Genomic DNA, 21,801 nt, shown 5'->3' with positions numbered 1-21,801 from the left:
TTGCAGGAGGTCGAGGCGGCGGGCATCGAACCCCCCAGAGTACCCCGAGACTCTTGAATACACCGACACGACGGGGATGACGATGATCTCCGAGCTATGTGACTTTGACGTGGCGGTGAGAGATGCTGGCTTGGACAATTGGCAGCATCTGATTCGGAGGGTGAGTCTTCTAGCTTGTATAGTTTTCGTGTAAGAACACATTTGCTCGAGTTTGCTCAATTGCTAAACATTTTCCTTTTGAAATGCAGGTCGCGCCATCCCGGTTCGTGGCTTTGTGGAGGGTAGCTAACCAGCTGCGGGCTACGACCGTCGAGGCACTTGCAGGCGGCCGAGGACGTCAGATATGAACCTTCCATTTACTTCATTTTTGAGTTTTCTAATCTTCCTTTATGCTTGAAATGATTGACATGTGCCAGTTTTTTTTTTTGTCTGCAGAGGGAGCGCGAGCTGGAGCGAGAGCTTGCCCAGTCTCGAGAGGAAATGGCTCGCCTGTTGAGGGGGCTCGAGGTCCGTGACGCCGAGGTTGTTGCTCTCGAGGCGAGAGTTGCTGAGCTAGACGGCGACCAGCAGTAGCTTTCTTGTTGTTTCTTGTTTTTGGCTGTGTTTTTGTACATTCATACATTTTAGGACCCACTTTTGGACATTTGGATTTTGTTTTGGGGCTCGAGCCCCCAGTTTGGTGTACATATACCCTTTTGATCGTATATATGATGGCCTGAGTGCCTTTGCTGCTGGGTTGCTTTGTTTGTACCCGCAGGTTAGCTTTGAACGGGTTTAGTAGATGACGGTTTACGCCGTCATGCTGCCGAAATTCACACAGAAACCTCATAGAACATATATTTGTACACATGGCCTAAATCAGCGCAAAACAATGACTCGAAAATGCACAAAAGTATGACCAGAAATGAAAAATTTTGGTCGGAAATGGAAAAAATTTGGTCGGAAATGACCGGACGGTAGGGAGGGTTACCCCCTAAAAAAAAGAAAAAATAAAAACATATAAGTTTGAAATGGAGAGTGAAATGATTCCTCAAAAGGAAAAAAAAGTAAAGTTCGAAAAAATGATATAAATAAATTAAATACAAAAAAGTAAAAAAATGAATAAATTAAATTAAATTGGTGAAATGATTCCCCAAAAAAGAAAATTAAAAAAGAAATGTACAAGTGTGCTAAAATTACGAAGATGTTGATATCGTCTCGAAATGCGCGTCCGCGAAATTAGGAAACACGAAATATGGCAACCTGACGCCTTTACCAAAATAATAACCCGTATGAATAGGAAATTATTCGTTGAGATATTTAGGAAAGATCTAACGTGGAAAATCACAGAAAGGGTGCTGAGGAAGAGGCGCAGCAAGAGCTGCGTCTCTTCGAAGAGGCGCATCACCTGTTGCGCCTGTTCCCCAGTGTGTCCGTTCTGACGGATTTTAGGAAACAGCTTTTAGTATAAATAGAGACGTCGAGGGAGGTTTTATTCACATAATTCTTCCGTCTTTCTTCGTCTTATTACATAAATTTTCCCAAAATAAGCATACATCATGAATACTCTTGAGATTCGTCTAAAAGAATGGACAAATGAGTTCTCCAACGTGGAGAAACACGACATGGGTGCTTATAATTTTGGAGCACTTTTGAGCTTGAAGTTGGTCAAGGTAGTCAAACCGTTCCTAGATGTTTGTCTTGACTATTGGGACCCGAATCATCATGTATTAGCCTTCCCTTGAGGCGACATTTGCCCATTTCCCGAGGAGATTGCTACGATTGGTGGATGGGATCCGGAACATTTGCCTGCTATTCCCTTCACTTCTCAAGGGTATAAGAATAAGTTTAGAGACTTGCTTGGATTGGCCAGAGTTGATGTTGACCGTCTTATGACTTCTAAAGGAGTGCGAATGTTGGATTTCATCGATCGCTTTATCAATAGGGCTGATCCCACTGTCTCTTATGTTGCAAGGCGAAGGGCATTCGGGTTTTGCCTATTACATGTGTATGTCCTTCAAGGGCATGTTGATGAGGGTATGAGAGGCGACCCTCGTCTCTTGAGCTTGATTGAGCAAATAGAGCTGCGCAGAAGCCCAACTTGTCTGTGCTTAGGAGAGATCCTATTGGGCTTGGATAACAGGAAAGCTAATCGCGACCTACCTTATCTGGGAAGTCCCATTATTTTGCAGGTAAAAGAATTTTCTTTTTTTTTCGTTTTTCTTTTTCTTCTTTTTTTTTTCTTTTTTTCTTTCTTTTTTTTTCGTTTCGTTTTTTTTTTTCTTTTTTTGTTTTTTTTTTTTATACCTGCTTTTGGTAGGTCTGGCTTATGGAGCGTCTTCGATTGATCGAGCCCCCAGTTAATGTTCCTTCTTATCATGCTCGCTCGATTGCAATGAGGACTAGGCTTTACATGGTGGACTTCACTCGAGTGTTCAACTACTGGGAGAATAAATTGAAAAGTGAAGATGGCCCCTCAATTAGATGGATCGTACCATGGTGGCATCTTAAATCTGTCACTGGAGTATCTTCCCTGGATCCTACCCGATCTGTCCGTGCTCTATGGGTGTCAGATTTCTATCTGCGGTGAAGGAAAGCTACCACTCCGGAGGAACGCGAGAGATTGAGGAAGCGTGAACCTGTCGACTACAAGGTTCGCGAGGTGGAAAATGAGAAGGAGAAGCATCTGACCGAAGAAGAGGAAGAAGTCGGGTTTCGAGTTGTTCATCCTTCGAAGAAACCGAAGACTTCTCCTGCCGTCGAGATGGTGGTTTACAAGAATGGCAAAGCGAGACCACGAGAGAGACCATTGGTGATTAGGTCGGAAGTGGCGCAAGAGCGTCCGGCTCGAGGTCGTGACAGGAAGTATGATAAAAATGACAAAGGCAAAGGGAAAATGGAAGAGTAGCCTAAGTCTTTATTATTATTTATTATTATTATTAGTGCAATAAGAGGGTGGGGTTTTTAGAATCCTAGCCTATTTATTTTTATTACGATTTTATTATGTAACGTACTATTATTATTAATGAAATAAAAAAGGTTAAATGGTTATGAAACCGTTGCGATTTTCTTTTCATTATTCTTGTTGAATTTCAAATGCATTCGAAAATGTCCTTCTACTTACATTTAAAATGATGAAATGGGTTGTATCCCGTGAAGGATTGCCTACGTATTCATTTTAAAAAAAATAAAATCAAACCCTTGCGCGTAGTTCGAGTAAATGTAAAAGAATAATTGTTCTAAGCAAGAGCTTGTAATGAACTTTAGAAAATAAGCATGAGCTTTACTTACTCCTAAAATGCAATTTAGTTTTATTTGATGATATAAGAATGACAAATTGTCAAAGTGCAGGAGCAAGATGACATTAGCTTGATTCAGCTTGGCCAGGGGCCATTTATTTCGTGCCACAAGAGCGACACGTGAGGTCACGCGAGGCGCATTTTTGCTCATATTCTAGGCGTAGTAACGTTTCAGTTGGTCAAGGTTTATTGGGTTGGCAAATTCATTCCCGTCTAGGTCTGTGATCCTAACCGCACCCCCTGGAAGGATGGACTTGACTAGGAAAGGCCCGGCCCAATTGGGTTTGAATTTTCCTCGTGGATCGACAGGTAAAAGAGCCCTAATGGATTTGAGGACCAAGTCTCCTTCTTTGATGTTCCTTGGCTTACCCCTTTTGTTGAAGGCTCGTTTCATACGTGCCTGGTATGTTTGCACATTATGTAATGCACGTAACCTTCGTTAATCCAGGAGGATGAGTTCTTCATATCTATCCCTCTTCCAATCGGCTTCGGGTATTTGACTTTCGAGTAAAATACGTAAGGATGGTATTTCTAGCTCGACTGGTTGTACAGCTTCCATGCCGTAGGTCAAATAGAAAGGAGTAGCCCCAGTGGGCATCCTAACGGATGTACGGTATCCCCATAAAGCAAAGGGTATCTTGCTTGGCCAATCTCTATAGTTGTCAATCATTTTCTTGAGAATCGTGACAACATTTTTGTTTGAAGCTTCTACCGCGCCATTGGTTTGTGGTCTATATGGCGAGGAGTGGTGATGCTTAATTTTGTACTTGGCTAGCAATTGTTCAGTCTCAGCTTGGAAATGTGATCCATTGTCACAGATGATCTCATGTGGCAACCATTTCGACAGATGATGTTGGTTTGTATGAACTTTGCCACGTTCTTGGCCGTAAGACTGGTGTAGAAAGCCGTTTCTACCCATTTGGTGAAATAATCGATTGCTACTAGGATGAAACAGTGACCTCCTGTTCCGGCTGGAGTGATTTTACCGATTATGTCAATTCCCCAAGCAGAAAATGGCCAGGGAGATGTCATGGTGTAAAGCAATAAAGGAGGAACATGTTGCACGTTCTCGAAGATTTGGCAATTATAGCAATGTCTCCCATACTTGATGCAATCAGATTCCATCGTGGTCCAATAATATCCTAAACGTGTGATTTTCTTTTCCATCATGGGTCCACTCATGTGAGGGCCACATTCTCCATCATGGACTTCTTCCATCACTTTTCGTGCCTGTGAATGATCAAGACAACGTAGGATTACACCAAGAGGTGTTCTTTTGTATAGCTCTCCTTGCATGAGGACGTATTGGGAAGCTAGCAAACGGATGGCGCGTTGTCCCCTTTTGTCCATTTCTGTTGGATAGGTGCCATGGAGTTTGAAGTTTAAGATTGCTTGGAACCAAGGCTCCTCTGTAATTTCCTCTTCATCGGTGATTTGGTGCACGTAGGCTGGTTCTGACCGTCGTTCGATGCATAAAGGCATTTCTACCATGTTATCTGGCATATTAATCAAAGATGCGAGTTTTGCAAGAGCATCCGCAAATTGATTTTCTTCTCGAGGTAGATGTAAGTAGGTTACTTGATCGAAGAATTGGGCGACTTGGTCTATTCTGGCTTGATAAGGTGCCAGGCTTTCGCTTCGGATTTTCCAAGATCCCGTAATTTGATTGATGATCAAAGAGGAATCCCCATGTAATCGAATATTCTTGATGCCTAAACTTATTGCCGCTTGCAATCCAATGAGACAGGCTTCATATTCTGCAGCGTTATTTGTCACCTCGAAGTCGAGTTTGACAGAGATTGGTGTATGCTTGCCTTCAGGAGAAATGAGCAACACTCCTATTCCAAATCCTCTTAAGTTCGATGCCCCATCAAAATGGAGGTCCCAGGAGTCTACATCTGTTTGGGGTATATCCTCATCCGGAAACGACCAGGTGTCTATCGCTTGTGTATCATTGATGGGATTTTCTGCAAAGAATTCGGCAACGGCGCGCCCTTTTATGACTTTCAAAGGTACATACTTGAGATCGAACTCTGAGAGCATCAAGGTCCATCTCGCTAGACGTCCATTGAGAACGGGTTTCTCGAAGAGGTATTTGACAGGATCCATTTTGGAGAATATCTTGACGGAGTAGCTAAGCATGTAATGGCGTAGCTTCTTTGTTGCCCACACAAGAGCGAGGCATGTTTTCTCGAGTGGCGTGTATTTGCACTCGTACTCCCAAGAACTTCTTACTAAGGTAGTAGATGGCTCTTTCTTCTTTTCCTACAGTTTGAGCTAGCATGGCGCCCATGGCCGTTTCAGTTACCGTGAGATATAAACCAAGAGGTTGATCTCGTTGGGGTGGCATGAGCACTGGCGGTTTGGCTAGTATTTCCTTGATTCGGTCGAAAGCCTTCTGACAGTCATCATCCCACATGGTGTGATCTGTTTTGTTTAATTTCTTGAATATGGGTTCGCAGATCATGGTGAGCTTCGATATGAATCGACTTATGTATTATACCTTGCCCAGGAATCCCCTAACTTCTTTCTCTGTTTGAGGTTACGGCATTTCGATTAAAGCTTTGATCTTTGAAGGGTCTATTTCTATACCTCGTTGGCTAACGACGTATCCCAGGAGTTTGCCAGATGTTACTCCGAATGCGCATTTCTGAGAATTGAGCCTCATGTTGTACTTCCGTATCCTTGAGAAGAATTTGCGAAGGTTCGCAATGTGTCCCTCTCTTTCCTTGGACTTGACAATCATGTCGTCTACGTATACCTCAACTTCTTTATGCATCATGTCATGTAAGAGTGTAGTTGCGGTGCCTTGGTATGTAGCTCCGGCGTTGATTAACCCAAACGGCATGACCGTGTAGCAATAGGTTCCCCATTGAGTGACGAAGGCGGTCTTATGCATGTCTTTTAAGGCCATCTTGATCTGGTTATATCCCGCGTATCCGTCCATGAAGGATAGCAACGCGTGGTCTGCCATATTGTCTACTAATATGTCGATATGTGGTAGAGGAAAGTGTTGGGGCTGGTGTCCTCTACAGTTAGTGCAATAACATTTAAATCTCTAAAAGGATCAAAGGGTATACTTTTGTATTATTATCAGTTGGTCCACGTTTATCAATAACGGTTAGCTTGCTAGATAAGTTTGACGTTATTGTCATACAGATGGCGGTGATCAACTGGTCCCTAAAAGTCACACCTATAGGATACGTTTGAGAGATGTGACGGTATGAAAATACAGTCATGTTGATGCCAAAGTTGACTAAGCAGTTAGTCGGAGTTATTGACTAATAATTAGTCAAACGCGATGTTGAGATATTTTATTTAATACGGATTAAATAATAATGGCTAAGACGAATTAAGCTGTTAATTCGTAAATTAAATATAAACGATTATATTTGATTAATGTATATTGAATAAATTAATTATACAATATTGTCATTATCGGACATGTATTATTATATCGACTAATTCATGTTACTAGACGATATTTTAATAACCGATAACCGATGACGATTTATAATAAAATCGCGTCATATACATTTAGCATTTTCGGGTCGGACCACGAGTAAAAATAAGGAGAAAGTGGAAAGCCCACTCTCCCCTATTGAAGCTCACGGCCGAACCAAAGCAAACAAAAGGAGAGCTTTCTCTCCTTTTGCCCTAGCTCATTTCATTTGCAAAAATATTAGGGTTTTGAGAACATTTTCTCTCAATAACCTAGATCTCACATCTAGCAAAACTCACACAAAACTCTCTCAATATTGCAAGGCAATTAGAGAGTACATTCTAGCACAAGGGCATAGTCTCAGACGGTCTTGGGTGTATCGATTAGGAGGAAATCTACGTTGATTTCTATCTTAGGCCGAATTCTCTAGGACCCGAGGTTAATTCTTATGCTTTATCGTTTTCTCTTGTAATTTTGTTTTATGACAATTATCACATGTAAAATTTGCGTTATAGTCCTAAATTTTAAGGGTTTTATACGGATATTTCCCTTCAAGTGGTATCAGAGCGAGGCCACATAAATTTTTCTTTGTGATTTTCATCAAACGAAATTGAATCGATATTTTTTTTTGCATAAAATTGCGTGCGGCAGATTTTTTTCCTATGTCTCGGCTGTTTGTTTTTTTTTTTAGCAAACCGTGACAATTTTTTTGCATTGGTAATCGTGCCACGCGGCTTTATGCTGATCAGACGATGTTTTGCTTTCAATTTGTTCTTTGCATATTGTTGTTTTAAACGATAATTATAACAATATGTTAAGATCCTGTCAATTGTAATTTTGTTTTAATACGGATTATGTTCAAATTGCAATTGGGTTTTGTCATATCGATTTTGTCTTTGGCTATGTTGCTCACGGCATGAGGCAGCCTACATAATTTTTTTTTTTTCGTGTTTTTGCTCACGGCGTGAGCCATTGATTAATAAAAAAAAAAAAAATTTTTGGGCACCTCTCGGTTTGGCCGTGAGAAGAAGGAAAAAAAAAATTAATTATGTTTTTGTTTTTTTTTTTTCTCTCGGCATTTGCAGCAAAAATAAAAAAAATAAAAAAAAAAAATTTTTTGTTCTTTTGGCCATAACATATGCATAATACGGACTTTATGCATTCGCTTAATAGTGAAACGGTTCACTCACGTACCATTTAGTTATTTTAAAGCGATTTAAAGTAACGGATTGTAATGAATTAAAATTAAGTTGATTAAAGCGGTTTTGTCACATAATTTTAATCATTAAAGGTGGTTTGGATAAATTTAACATAATTACGGAATTATGTCACGAATAAATTTTATTTTAGTTGATGCATTTTTATTTATCGTTATTTTGAATGCCTTGAATGTTTTATTACGTATTTAATTTTTACAAACAGTTGTAACTTAGTGTGGCCTTAGTAGAACGTGTTACCGTAATGATGGAACACGGTCTTGGTTGTATTTTGAGATCTCGCATCTCCATTTTGATTTTTTCCTTGTAATTACAGTTTTTATTTAGAATGTAAATAGGTTTATTTTGTAAATTTTAATTGTAATTTTGAGAAGACCAAAGATGGAGATCAGATGCTCACTCACGCTGCTTGAACAAAGATGGAACATCAAGACAAGCTTCTAGGGTCCAACGGTGGATTCCAAAGTTGTATTATGTTCTTTTTACTAGGATAGGCCACACTAGGAATTTTTATTTACGTTTTGCATTCTTTTATTTATTTTATCGTAACGATAGATTGCATCATTTTCCGCCTAAAACCAAACCACCTAATAATTGCATGAAAACTGACTCATATAGAGGTCACGCGTTAGTTTTCTTTGATATACAGATATCACATGTTTTTAATTAAGCCATCACCTAAGTCAATTCATTCACGCAATGCTAGTTTTTCGTTCACTTAAAATGAATTAAAACTAAGTTGATGGGATCTTCCTCGTATAAACAAAAATTGAGAACAGTCTTTATAGGTCAAACTCCAATGAATCCCTTCTTCATCGGTAGGCATAATATGACCCCTTCTACGTCGGGTAAGTTGGAACTGATTGACCTATTTTATCTCAACACTATGGTCACTCGTACGATCCTGTGATTATGGTGGACTATAGATAGGATTTACGGAAATCTATCGACCAAGAGTTCTAACGATAGAACTAGCTAAACAGTTGGCTTATCAATTTACGGAAATTGAGTCTTGGGATCACTTGTATTATTCTTGAGGGAGATCAATTATGCAAGTGCAATGAGTCTACACGATTAAAATGAATTTTTAATAGACTTAAATCACCTCGATGAGTTGCTTATTTCATTTTGTTTTTCCTTTCTTTTTCAGTATAGATCACGATCACTTAAACTGCTAATAACAAAATGGCTGGCCGTGCTGATGACCCAATGCCAAGTGCCACATTGGACCGTGAGTCCTGGCTTCGGATCTTCATGAATCAGATGAATCAGTCAACTCGACTGAAGAATGATGGATCAAACTTCGCGGACTGGGAGGCGGCATTAAGGAATGCTTTGTCGCGGGCCGACGGAAGCTCAAATTTCGACAGAGCCCATCCCGCCAAACCCGTGTCCCACGGTACCGAGCTAACGAGATCGCCAAGTATAACGATTTCGTCATGGAAGCGGGTGCGATTAAAAACGTACTCATTTTTGCAATGGAATCCAATTTGCAGAAACGCTTCATAGCCCAAGGTGCAAACAAGATTTTCACCACGCTCACCAAGGAATTCTCGAAAGCACCGAGAATCGTGACCTATGAGCATACCACTCGCTTCTTTGATGCGAGACTCCAAAAGGGCCAACCGGTTAGCCCACACATTCTCAGCATGATTGAGAATGTCGAGAGACTGGAGGCGCTTGATTGTAGAATCAGCGAGAACATCGTGATTGACCGCATGCTTCATTCACTCCACGATGGTTTTGCGCTCTTTAGAGCGAATTACTATATGAATGATTTGAAGAAAAGTCCTCATGAACTACACTCCCTTCTCGTACAGACCGAGAAGGACATGAAGTTCCGTGGGAGGTTGAAACAGGATGTTCTCGTTGTGTCAAACAAGGGCAAGGGTAAGGGCAAAGCTCAGGAAGACCTAGCGGTAGGTAAACCGAAGTTCAAGAAGTCGGGATCAGGTAAGAGTGGGCCTGGTGAGGCAAGTAACTCATCAGGCGCGACAAAGAGCAAGACCGAAAACATGGAATGCCATCATTGCCACAAGACTGGGCATTGGAGGCGTATATGTCATGTTTACCATGAGGACATAAAAGCAGGTCGCGTTAAACCTGTTGGTATGTCTTCTTCCTCTTCTACTTTTATTCATATGATTGAGATTAACCACGCAAGTTACGGAACTTGGGTACTAGATACTGGTTGTGGTTCTCATCTGTGTAATCATGTGCAGGGGCTCCGAAACATCGAACCCCTCGTAAAGGGTGAGGTGGACCTGCGTGTCGGGAATGGAACACGAGTGGCTGCCGTCTCGAGGGGAACATACGTGATCCAGCTTCCAAGCGGATTCGAGTTATTTTTATATAACTGCTATTATGTACCCAGTCTTTCTAAAAACATTATTTCAGTTTCTGCACTTGACAAACTTGGTTTTTCATTTGTAATAGAGAATAATACTTGCATTTTCTCATTACACGATATGATTTATGGCAAGGCGCCTCCATGAACGGAATTTATGTTTTAGATCCGACCACCGAAATATTACACGTAATGAATAAAAAGTTAAAGGTTGGTGACAAAGATCAAACGTATCTATGGCACTGCCGTATGGGACACATTAATGAGAAACGCGTAAAACAGCTCATAAAGAATGGAGCTATCTCGGCCTTTGATTTTAAATCATTTGGCACGTGTGAATCATGTCTCATTGGCAAGATGACTCGGATTTCCTTCAAAGGTGTTGGAATGCGCGCTGCTGACCTATTAGGACTCATACATACGGATGTGTGTGGACCTATGTCAATCACCGCACGAGAAGGCTATAGGTATTTCATCACTTTCACGGACGATTTAAGTAGATATGGCTATGTCTACTTAATGAAGCACAAAAGTGAATCCTTTGAGAAATTCAAGGAATACCGAATCGGCACGAACCTACTAGGTAGAAAGATTAAAACACTGCGATCGCACCGTGGTGGCGAGTATCTTTCTCACGAGTTTGATCAACACCTCAAAGATCGTGGGATTGCCTTACGCTTAACTCCACCGGAACACCTCGCTTGAATGGTGTGTCCGAACGGAGAAATCGAACACTACTTGTTATGGTTCGATCCATGATGAGTCACACCGTGTTGCCTCGACTCATTGTGGGGTTATGCTCTTCTTCGTCACCGCTCTAATACTTAACCAAGTCCGTCTAAAGTCATGTTGACAAGATCCCATATGAACTATGGAAGGGAACGGTCCCTAACTTGTCCTTTATACGGGTTTGGGGCTGCGAGGCTTATGTCAAGTGGAGACACGAGGATAAGCTCGGCCCACGATCGGTCAAGACATACTTTATAGGTTATCCTAAAGGAACACTTGGTCATTACTTTTATTCGCCAACCGAACAACGTGTATTTGTTGCGGCTAGTGCGACATTCTTAGAGAAGGAATTTCTCGAGAATGCAAAGAGTAATAGAACCTTCGAGCTGTCGGAGGTTCCAGAACCAAATACCGAGCAACCATTGGAGGAACCAATTCCTTCAATCCCGGCTGCGGTGAATATTCCTGAGGAACCTAGGAGGTCGGGAAGAGTCTCTATTCCTCCGGACAGATACATTGGTATGGTCGAGGAACATGACATAGATGACATTCTACTCTTAACGAGTAGTGAACCCGCAACCTATAAAGGTGCCATGACCAGTTCTGACTCAAAGCTATGGCTTGAGGCCATGCAATCCGAGATGGACTCCATGTATGAGAACAACGTATGGGATCTTGTTGACTTACCTGCTAAGGTTCGTCCCCTTCAATGCAAATGGCTTTACAAGATAAAGCATTCTGTGGAAGGTCAACAAGACATCTATAAAGCACGACTAGTTGCTAAAGGTTTCACCCAAGTGCCAGGTTTGCACTACGATGAAATTTTTGCACCCGTAGTCATGCTGCGTTCCATCCGGATTATCTTAGCGATTGCCGCTTTTCATGACTATGAAATTTGGCAGATGGATGTGAAAACCGCCTTCTTAAACGGTTTTTTGGAGGAAGAGTTGTACATGGTACAACCCAAAGGTTTCATCGATCCTGAACATCCTAAGAAAGTGTGCAAGCTTAAGCGTTCCATTTATGGACTTAAGAAAGCTTCTAGAAGTTGGAATCATCGTTTCGACCAAGTGATAAAAGAAAATGGATTTACTCGATCGGTCGAGGAACCATGTCTCTATATCAAGTCGAGTGGGAGCAAGATTGTCTTCCTAATATTGTATGTCAATGACATACTCCTGATTGGGAATGACATACCTCTCTTAACTTCGGTAAAAGTATGGTTAAAGAACCATTTCCAGATGAAAGATCTGGGTGAGGCACAAAGAATTTTGGGCATCCGTATCTATCGAGATAGATCACGTCGGATGTTATCTCTCAGTCAAGAGTCTTACATAGACAAGATACTAGAGAGATTCAAAGATGACTAACTCCAAAAAGGGGTTTCTTCCTATGGCTCCAGGGGTGCATTTGAGCAAGTCTCGTGGCACCGAGACACCGGAAGAGAAAGAGCGCATGACACGGATTCCTTATGCCTCGGCTATAGGATCAATCATGTATGCCATGATATGCACACGTCCGGACGTGGCATATGCATTGAGTATGACAAGTCGATTCCAACAAAGATCCAGGTGAATCACATTGATGGTCACAAGAACATTCTTAAGTACCTACGGAGGACTAAAGCTTGGGCATTGACTTTTGGAGGCGAACAAAAGCTATGCGCAACCGGTTACGCAGATGCTAGCTTCCAAACGGATCGAGATGACTCAAAATCTCAGTCTGGATTCGTTTTTACTCTTAATGGCGCTGCAGTCAGCTAGAAGAGTTCCAAACAAAGTGTTACAACAGATTCTACGACTGAGTCCGAGTACTATGCCGCGTCCTGGCCGCAAAGGAAGCGATATGGATGCGTCAATTCTTACAAGGACTATCTGTAGTGCCTAGTTCGAATGACCAGATCACCATCTATTGCGACAATAGAGGTGCCATCTTCCAAGCTAAGGAGCCTAAGTCTAGCAACAAGTCTAGACATGTACAACGGAAAGCTCATCTAATCCGAGATTACGTGGAGCAAAAGGAGGTAGTGATAGAAAAGATTGCTACAGATGATAACATAGCAGATCCTCTCACTAAACCATTACGACAAGATAAGCATGAAGGGCATGTTAATTCCATGGGAATTAAACGTGTTCCTAAGTTGTAGTACTCTTTTATGGATTAGATTCATTCTCTTTTGTACTCTATACGACATCATCGTTTTGATATTTAAATTTTAAATGAATATGAGAATCGGTTATCGCACATACACTTGTACGGACAAGTGGGAGTTTGTTGGAGCTGTGTCCTCCAGTTAGTGCAGATAACGTTATTACACATACACTTGTACGGACAAGTGGGAGCTTGTTGGGGCTGGTGTCCTCTACAGTTAGTGCAATAACATTTAAATCTCTAAAAGGATCAAAGGGTATACTTTTGTATTATTATCAGTTGGTCCACGTTTATCAATAACGGTTAGCTTGCTAGATAAGTTTGACGTTATTGTCATACAGATGGCGGTGATCAACTGGTCCCTAAAAGTCACACCTATAGGATACGTTTGAGAGATGTGACGGTATGAAAATACAGTCATGTTGATGCCAAAGTTGACTAAGCAGTTAGTCGGAGTTATTGACTAATAATTAGTCAAACGCGATGTTGAGATATTTTATTTAATACGGATTAAATAATAATGGCTAAGACGAATTAAGCGGTTAATTCGTAAATTAAATATAAACGATTATATTTGATTAATGTATATTGAATAAATTAATTATACAATATTGTCATTATCGGACATGTATTATTATATCGACTAATTCATGTTACTAGACGATATTTTAATAACCGATAACCGATGACGATTTATAATAAAATCGCGTCATATACATTTAGCATTTTCGGGTCGGACCACGAGTAAAAATAAGGAGAAAGTGGAAAGCCCACTCTCCCCTATTGAAGCTCACGGCCGAACCAAGGCAAACAAAAGGAGAGCTTTCTCTCCTTTTGCCCTAGCTCATTTCATTTGCAAAAATATTAGGGTTTTGAGAACATTTTCTCTCAATAACCTAGATCTCACATCTAGCAAAACTCACACAAAACTCTCTCAATATTGCAAGGCAATTAGAGAGTACATTCTAGCACAAGGGCATAGTCTCAGACGGTTTTGGGTGTATCGATTAGGAGGAAATCTACGTTGATTTCTATCTTAGGCCGAATTCTCTAGGACCCGAGGTTAATTCTTATGCTTTATCGTTTTCTCTTGTAATTTTGTTTTATGACAATTATCACATGTAAAATTTGCGTTATAGTCCTAAATTTTAAGGGTTTTATACGGATATTTCCCTTCAGAAAGTCATCTTTAGGACTTGCTTTGTTTAAGTCTCTAAAATCAACACAAACACGGATTCTCCCATCCTTTTTAGGTACGGGTACTATGTTAGCTACCCAGTCTGAGTACTCGGAAACTTTGATGAACCCGGCTTTGAGTTGTTTATCGACTTCTTCTTTGATCTTGAGAGCCCATTCTGTCCTCATTCGACGAAGCTTCTGTTTCACGGGTTTGAAACCTGGTTTGATTGGGATTCTATGCTCTGCAATGTCCCTGTCGATCCCGGGCATATCTTTGTAGGACCAAGCAAAAACGTCTTTGAACTCGTGTAGGAGGTCTATGAAATTGGCCCTTTCGGTGGGGTTCAAGGTTGTCCCTATCCTAAGTTCTTGGGGTTCTAGTTCGCCCTACGTTGATGGGTTCAAAGATTTTCTATCACCGGTCCCCTTCCCCTCTTGTAGTATTTCTTTGGCTATGTAGGGAGGTATTTCGATTGAGTCAGGGTCTGGGTCATTCTCATCATCATCGTAAACAAAATTGCATTCAAGATAACACGAAGAGTAAGCAAAACCTGTTTTATTCATATTAAGATTTGAGAAAAGTTGAAACAAAGAAGCCATCTGATCTGGGGTCAGTGGCGGTAAAGGGACAGCGGTTGGGACATTTCCCGAACTACTGTTGCTATTAGACACTAGGTTAGGAGAAACGAGGGGTGTGGGAATGACGACAGGAGGAGACTCTCTAGGAACTTCTCTAGACTCCGACTCTGACTCCGACTCTGACTCTGATTCGAATTCATCGTCTTCTGGTTCTCCTTTGAACATCTCTCCTTGTCCAGTAGTGAGCTTGAAGAGTCTTCCTTGATTGTTTGTCCACTTGATTGATTTTCTCCATCCTTTCTGCTGATTGGTGTTGGTTTCTGTGTCCAGTGTGGCAATGATCTCATCTATGATGCGTTTGGCACTCTTAATTAAGGGAAGATCCTGGAGGTAGACATCCTCCTCGTTATCCGTCCATATCCCGTTGATCACCTCTTCCTTTGGGGAGATAAGATGTGAGCAATCTAAGATAGATTCGTCACTTGTGATCATCAGAATTCCATGAGGATTCTGAGTGTTATTAGGCTTACCTCCAGGTGGTATTGGTAGGCGACCGTCTTCAATCATATCTTGAAGTACATTTTTCAGTTTGTAGCATTTCTCTGTATCATGTCCCTTACCTCTATGGTATTCGCAGTACGAATTCTCATCCCATAATTTGGATTTCTTTTCTGGTTCGGGTGTAGGGCCTATGGGTTGAAGTTTGCCCAGCTTCATCAACCTTTTCAGAGCGTTGGAATATGTGTCCCCTAAATTTGTGAATTTCCTTGGAGGGGTACTCTTCTTAGATGGCTCGAGGAGGTTAACTTCATCAGTCTTGCTAGTAGAGCCGTAAGAACGACTTGTTGAGCCTTGATATCCACGACCTATCGTTTTGGACAAGAGCCCTTTACGAATGTCATCTTCGATCCTTGTCCCTAGCACGGTCAAGTCTTTGAAAGTTTTGATGTGTTGATACCTCAACTGATTTGCATAGATGGGCTTTAGGTTGTCCACGAATTTCTCCACGAGGGTGGCTTCATCCGGGCGTTCAACAAGTTGAGTACTAGTCTTCCTCCACTGACTTAGGAAATCGGTGAAACCTTCTTTGTCATTTTGGGTAAGAACCTCTAAAGTGCGCATGTTGACTTGGATTTCAGCATTATCCGCATATTGTTTAGCAAATTCGATTGCAGCATCGTCCCAAGTAGCGATTTTCTTATGTTCTAGCGAATAGAACCATTGTTTTGGAATGGTGTCAAGAGATGAAGGAAAGATCCTTAAGAACATCTCGGGTTTAATGCCTTTGATAGACATATAATCCTTAAAGGCACGGATATGGTTCAAAGGGTTTTCGTTCCCCTTGAATTTCGGAATATCCGTCATGTTGAAGTTGGTTGGCAACTTGGAACTCACAGCCTCATACTTGCGATTATTCTCCCTGTAAATGTCATCCCCTTTGAGATACATCAATTGTTCCTCCAAGTATTGGAGTCGTTTCTCAGCTGCAGTCAAGCCTATGGGAGGGTTTTCGTCCCCGAAGTTGTTCACGAAGTCATCGGCTATTTCACTTTCTCGAGGAGGCATCCTCGTTTCTACGGCATATATTCGGCCCTCAATGGTGTCAAGGCGATCATACACTTGGTCTTGAGTAACTTGGAGACGAGTTAGCGCGGCTAGGATTTGATCATTACCGTTCTGGAGTTGGTTGAAGTTCGCGTCGCTTGTTTCAGGCATCTTGGAAACTGAATAAGAGCGACGATGAATCAAAACACGATCGACCACTCTAGCACACTTACTTGAAAAGAAATGTTTTGACTTGTGAAGTGGGAGTGTGCCACTTGTGTCAGTGAGGTTTGAGGAAATGACAAAGTTTGAAAAATGTTGGTCCTAGTCGACTTTAGTGTAGTTGTAGGAGTGGACTCGAAGTGAGGTTTTGAGGCCCGAATTTTGACTCGACAATTGGACAAAGTTTCGGCTTGTTTTGCGCTAATATTAGGCCCAAATTTCGAAATTTTGTATTTTAAAGAAGGATTTTGTTTTTTACAAAAATCGTCATGGTTTCGTTTAGAAAATGGTGATCACGTATGGTACAAACAATATACAAGCATTATAAGGGATGCTGAGTGCATTTAGAAGGGTTTTGGTTTAAAGGGTGGGTTGCCATACCGAACAATCAAACCCGAAGTCTGTGGAGAGGCTCGTACCAAACAAGAGTAAGGTCGATTCCTAGTCCATTTTCTCAAGTAGTGAAAGTCCTTGATACAAACAAGAGTAAGTACCATGGTATGGATGACGTCAATCGCTATCCATCCTTACGCCCAAATAAGAATTAGGACCGTTTAGACGGGACGATTGGTCGAATGGGTTGGGTTGGGCCTAGGAAGGCCGAATGAAACGATCTAGGAAGACCGAGTTATGAAAACCAACAATTGTCTCGTACAAACTATTCCCTAACCTTGTTCAAGTTTCACCCTTTTGGCTACACGTAAGTGTATTATCCTCAGCAGAGTCGCCAAACTGTGGACGCGGGCCCACAGAGGCGCTTGGGGGAGAACAAGGGTTTGCATTTGTGGAGTCGCCACCAATTTATTGTGGAAAATTGGAAACCGTTCGAATACCTCGTGCCATGTCAAGACACAAAGTAGTGACATGAACACCAAGAACTCGTTACTCTTAGCATTCTATGTCTAGAATGACTCTCGTGGATGCCAATGAATACGGATGTTCACAGAGATCTGGAGTAAGGGGTGAGGGTACGTATTACGAAGCTCTTTTGATCGAACACCTAATCCCGCCCGCCTCGATAGCGGCCTATACTAATGATTAGGGAAGTTTATTCATACTCGATATATTGTCGATTATATGCATGCAATGCAACATCCAACGTTTTAATCCTAGCATGTGAGAATTAACTAAGTCGGTTATCACATAGTTTAACATACAATTAATATCGAAGTCGGGATTTAGGCCCAATTACATGTGAAGGCACGCAAACAATACAAGACAATAAAAATAAATACAACAAAGAAAATTACAATAATTACATTGGATTAGATGATTTATGTCGAAAATACATCTAAAACGGATAATTTAGAAAAGAAAGAAAAACAAATTAACGAACAGGAATTAAGGGTGATAATACGAATAATAGTTAATTAATACGTAAGCTAAAACTAGGTCAAGGCAAAATGGGAGTTCAGAGACAGAAATCAACCAGGAACAGGCACAGCAGAGCTGCGCCCTCTCGAAGAGGCGCAGCAGTAGCTGCGTCTGTTCCTTGGCTCTGTTCTGGCTGTGAAGCCGGAATTGCAAATCGTTAATGTTAATTGGTGATTTTAAGGCTTGATTATACTATTTGACTCGGGTGAAAGTGATTAATAGATTATTTACATGTGATTAATGGTCATGAAAGCAATAAACATGGATGAAACCGATTAGGACGAATTATTACATAAAAAAAGGGTTAATTAGTGAATTAATGAACTAAACAAATTAAATTAGGTTAAATATGATGAATTAATGATGGACTAATGATGAATATGATAATAAACAGGTAAGAATATATCAAAGATCGAATTCCAGAAACTCAATATGAATGAATCGAATTTCTACAACCCGGATTTGACTTTAATGACAAAAACCCGCAAATATTGGTTATTTAAGATTTAAGTCGGGAATTAATGACAAATTATATGTTAATAATGATGCACAATATGTTAAAATTATCATGTGGATGAAATAATAACAAACAAAGACGAAAGGAAACAAAAGGACGAAACCAACAGAAGACGAAGGAAGAAGAAGAGAACCAAGAACGGCGGCAACCTCAGGAAGAGGCGCAGCAAGTGCTGCGTCCTTTCCAAGAGGCGCAGCAGTTGCTGCGTCCCTTCTCGACGTCTGTCTCCTGTTAATCCGTAAAAAGGGTTTAAACAAAGGGTTTTAGAAATCGGTTTTAATTATATTTTCGACATAAATCTTACAATATGATTACAACAATAAAGAACAATAAATAAAAGAGAGATTTACACCCTCAGACTTACATGTTTGACGAAACGAGATGAACTAAGTTTACGATTAGTGATGCTCTACTCGAATGTAGACGAAAGTGCCCTCGTAAGAGGAAAAAGACTAAGATTGATTAAGTTGATTATGGTGGAGTTGGTCAAATTGGTCGGTCATGCAAAACGAGGCTGGTACTCTGAGAGATCCGAGCTTACGTGGTCGAAAGTTCAAGCACGTAGGCGCCAAAAAGTAAGAACGTGGTCTAGAATGCAAAGGGAGAAGAGAAGGGCGGACACTCGCGTGAGAAATATGTGAGACCGAAGATCTCTATTTATACTAATCACACGGAGGAAGTAGGGTTTTCGGAAAAACTTTGGAAGTGAATCTTGAAAAGATATGAAAAGATACGAAAAATACGCAGAAAAGGACTTGGGAAGAGGCGCAGCAAGTGCTGCACTACGTCTCTTGGAAGAGGCGCAGCACTTGCTGCGTATTTTCCCAAGTGGTTTCCTCCTGCGGAAGAAAGATTTCCGTGTTTGGTTTATGAAATAACGGAATAATTTTGTTTTCCTTAATATTTTGTGTGAATATTACGGGAAATTGTTTACCAAAGACTAAAAGATTTATAAAATATGGAATAGAAATATCCGGAACATTCCAGAACATTCTGACTCGGCATTTTAACGGTTATCAGAAAATGAAGACGGTTTTAGGCCCGGACTCCAAATGTACTCTAATTACTGCCAAAACGACCATATCGACACGTAGATGACAATTAAGAGGTAGACACAAGTGTTTGAGCGATCACTTGACGATAAACTTACGAACTGTCACAAATCGTTCCGCGTACCAAACATGCGGCCCAATCATCACCGGGTGGTTTGCGGGAGGTTCAGAAATGAGGTATCTACACTATCTAACCTTTCAATTTTCTTCTGAAAGATTGCCCATGATATTCTACCAACACAAACTTCCCTTTTAAAACGTGGTCGTCGCATCTCTATCCTATGTGTAGTGTGCGGAGAAATCCGGGATTCAATCGACCTCTTAATCCGAACTTGTGATGTGACCCAGCATGTTTGGAAATCCGGCACGCTCGGCCTAAATGTTCAACATAATCTCACAATTCTTTTCCTCAAATGGATGGCCGACATGATTTAATACTTAATCTGGGTAGCATCAAAACGGGCACGAATACGGCACGAACACGTGATATGCTAATTAAATTTAATAAAATACTCCCTCCATTAGTTTATATATGTCATCCTCACATTTCAAGACACACTTCTCTTTTCAATATCTCTCAAAATATATACGTTAATAATATGAAATGTATACTCTTTTGAAAACAAATTTTATGACAAATCTAATGATATAATTTTCATAATTTTTTCTAGAGTATATTTTTACATAATTGAAAGTCAAAGGCTTACCACGTAAAACAAAAACGTCATATATAAAATAATGGAGGGGTATATATTTTATGGTTATAAATAACTATGATTATGATTTTAGTTTTGTAATGTATTTGATATTAAATTTAAATATTTGAGGGTCAAATTTGATCTTGAGTATAACTAATTCTCATTTACCACCCAAATTCATCTTCTAATCAAATATTCAAATTCTTTTGACACTTTATTCCCCGTCTATACCATAATATTTTTAGACATGTGTCCGACACGACATCGAACACGGGACGGCTAGCTAGGAGGAGTGTCTATGCTACCTAGATGGCCATTAACCCGCAACTTAGAAACAACTCCTTCAATTCCTATGTCTAGTTAAGGGAATTTGGATTTACCATAACCAATGTTGTCAGAATCGGGATTCTACTTTGAATCGTTCGGTTTCCGTGGGATCGGATCGTGGGATTGGATCGTAAGATTGTACGATTCTACGATTCTCGCTAGTTTAGGCATGATTGATGGAATGGGGCTCACAAATGTGTAAATTAAGTATAAAATAACATAAATGAAGTATTAAGTATATAATTATAAAAGTCACTATAGTGTTTTTGAACAAAAGAATTGATAATTCAACCGCTAATGTCACCATTGCTAGTTTACGGCAACTAAGGACCAAAATGTTGAAAAATTAGTGAAAGGGGACAATTATAGTCTCGGACAACATACTAATATCAACACTAGTTATCAAACTTATTGCTGAAAAAATAGTGACAGGGACAATTGGAGTCTCGGACAACATACTAATTCAACACTAGTCGTCAAAGCTTATTTAGGGTTCATGGGTGATGAGCAATGATAGCAGATTATTGAATTTTAAATTGGGCGTTAGAGTTCGTGGGTATTTGACAAAAGAAATAGAATTACGAAGTTGAGATTAACAGTTTAGTTGGGGGTTATTTTTACGTCTTTTTTATTTCATTTTTCATATTTTTGTTAGTCAGTCGGGTTAAATAACTAAGTGGTCACATAAGTCAATGAAAGAAATGGAATTAAGAGTGTAATAGACCTTAAAAAGTTGTAAGAACATGTGGCCCATTGGCCGGCAAAACATAGAATCGTACGATTTTACAACGATTCTACGATTCTCTGACCGATTCTACTACGATTCTACCCCATAACGATCCTATGAGCGATTTAGATCGTTTATTTATTTTTGGATCGTAGAATCGGATCGTAGAATCGTACGATTCTACGATCCGGATCGCGATTTTAACAACATTGACCATAACATTATTTCATATTCACCGACGCTTGCTGGATAATCCTCCATCCCGGTCAATTATTACTCTTTGATTTTAGCACAAAGACCAATAAAAGAGGAGGGGCCCAATTACCAAATGACAAGTTGAACAAATTAAGTGTGAATAATCAAATTGCGTTCATTCTTAAAATAAAAAGAACAACCTAATCCCTAAAATAAAATAAG

The sequence above is a fragment of the Silene latifolia genome, chromosome 7 (genome assembly GCF_048544455.1).
Source record: "Silene latifolia isolate original U9 population chromosome 7, ASM4854445v1, whole genome shotgun sequence".
NCBI classification, from domain to species: domain Eukaryota; kingdom Viridiplantae; phylum Streptophyta; class Magnoliopsida; order Caryophyllales; family Caryophyllaceae; genus Silene; species Silene latifolia.
This window is presented reverse-complemented; position numbering follows the sequence as displayed.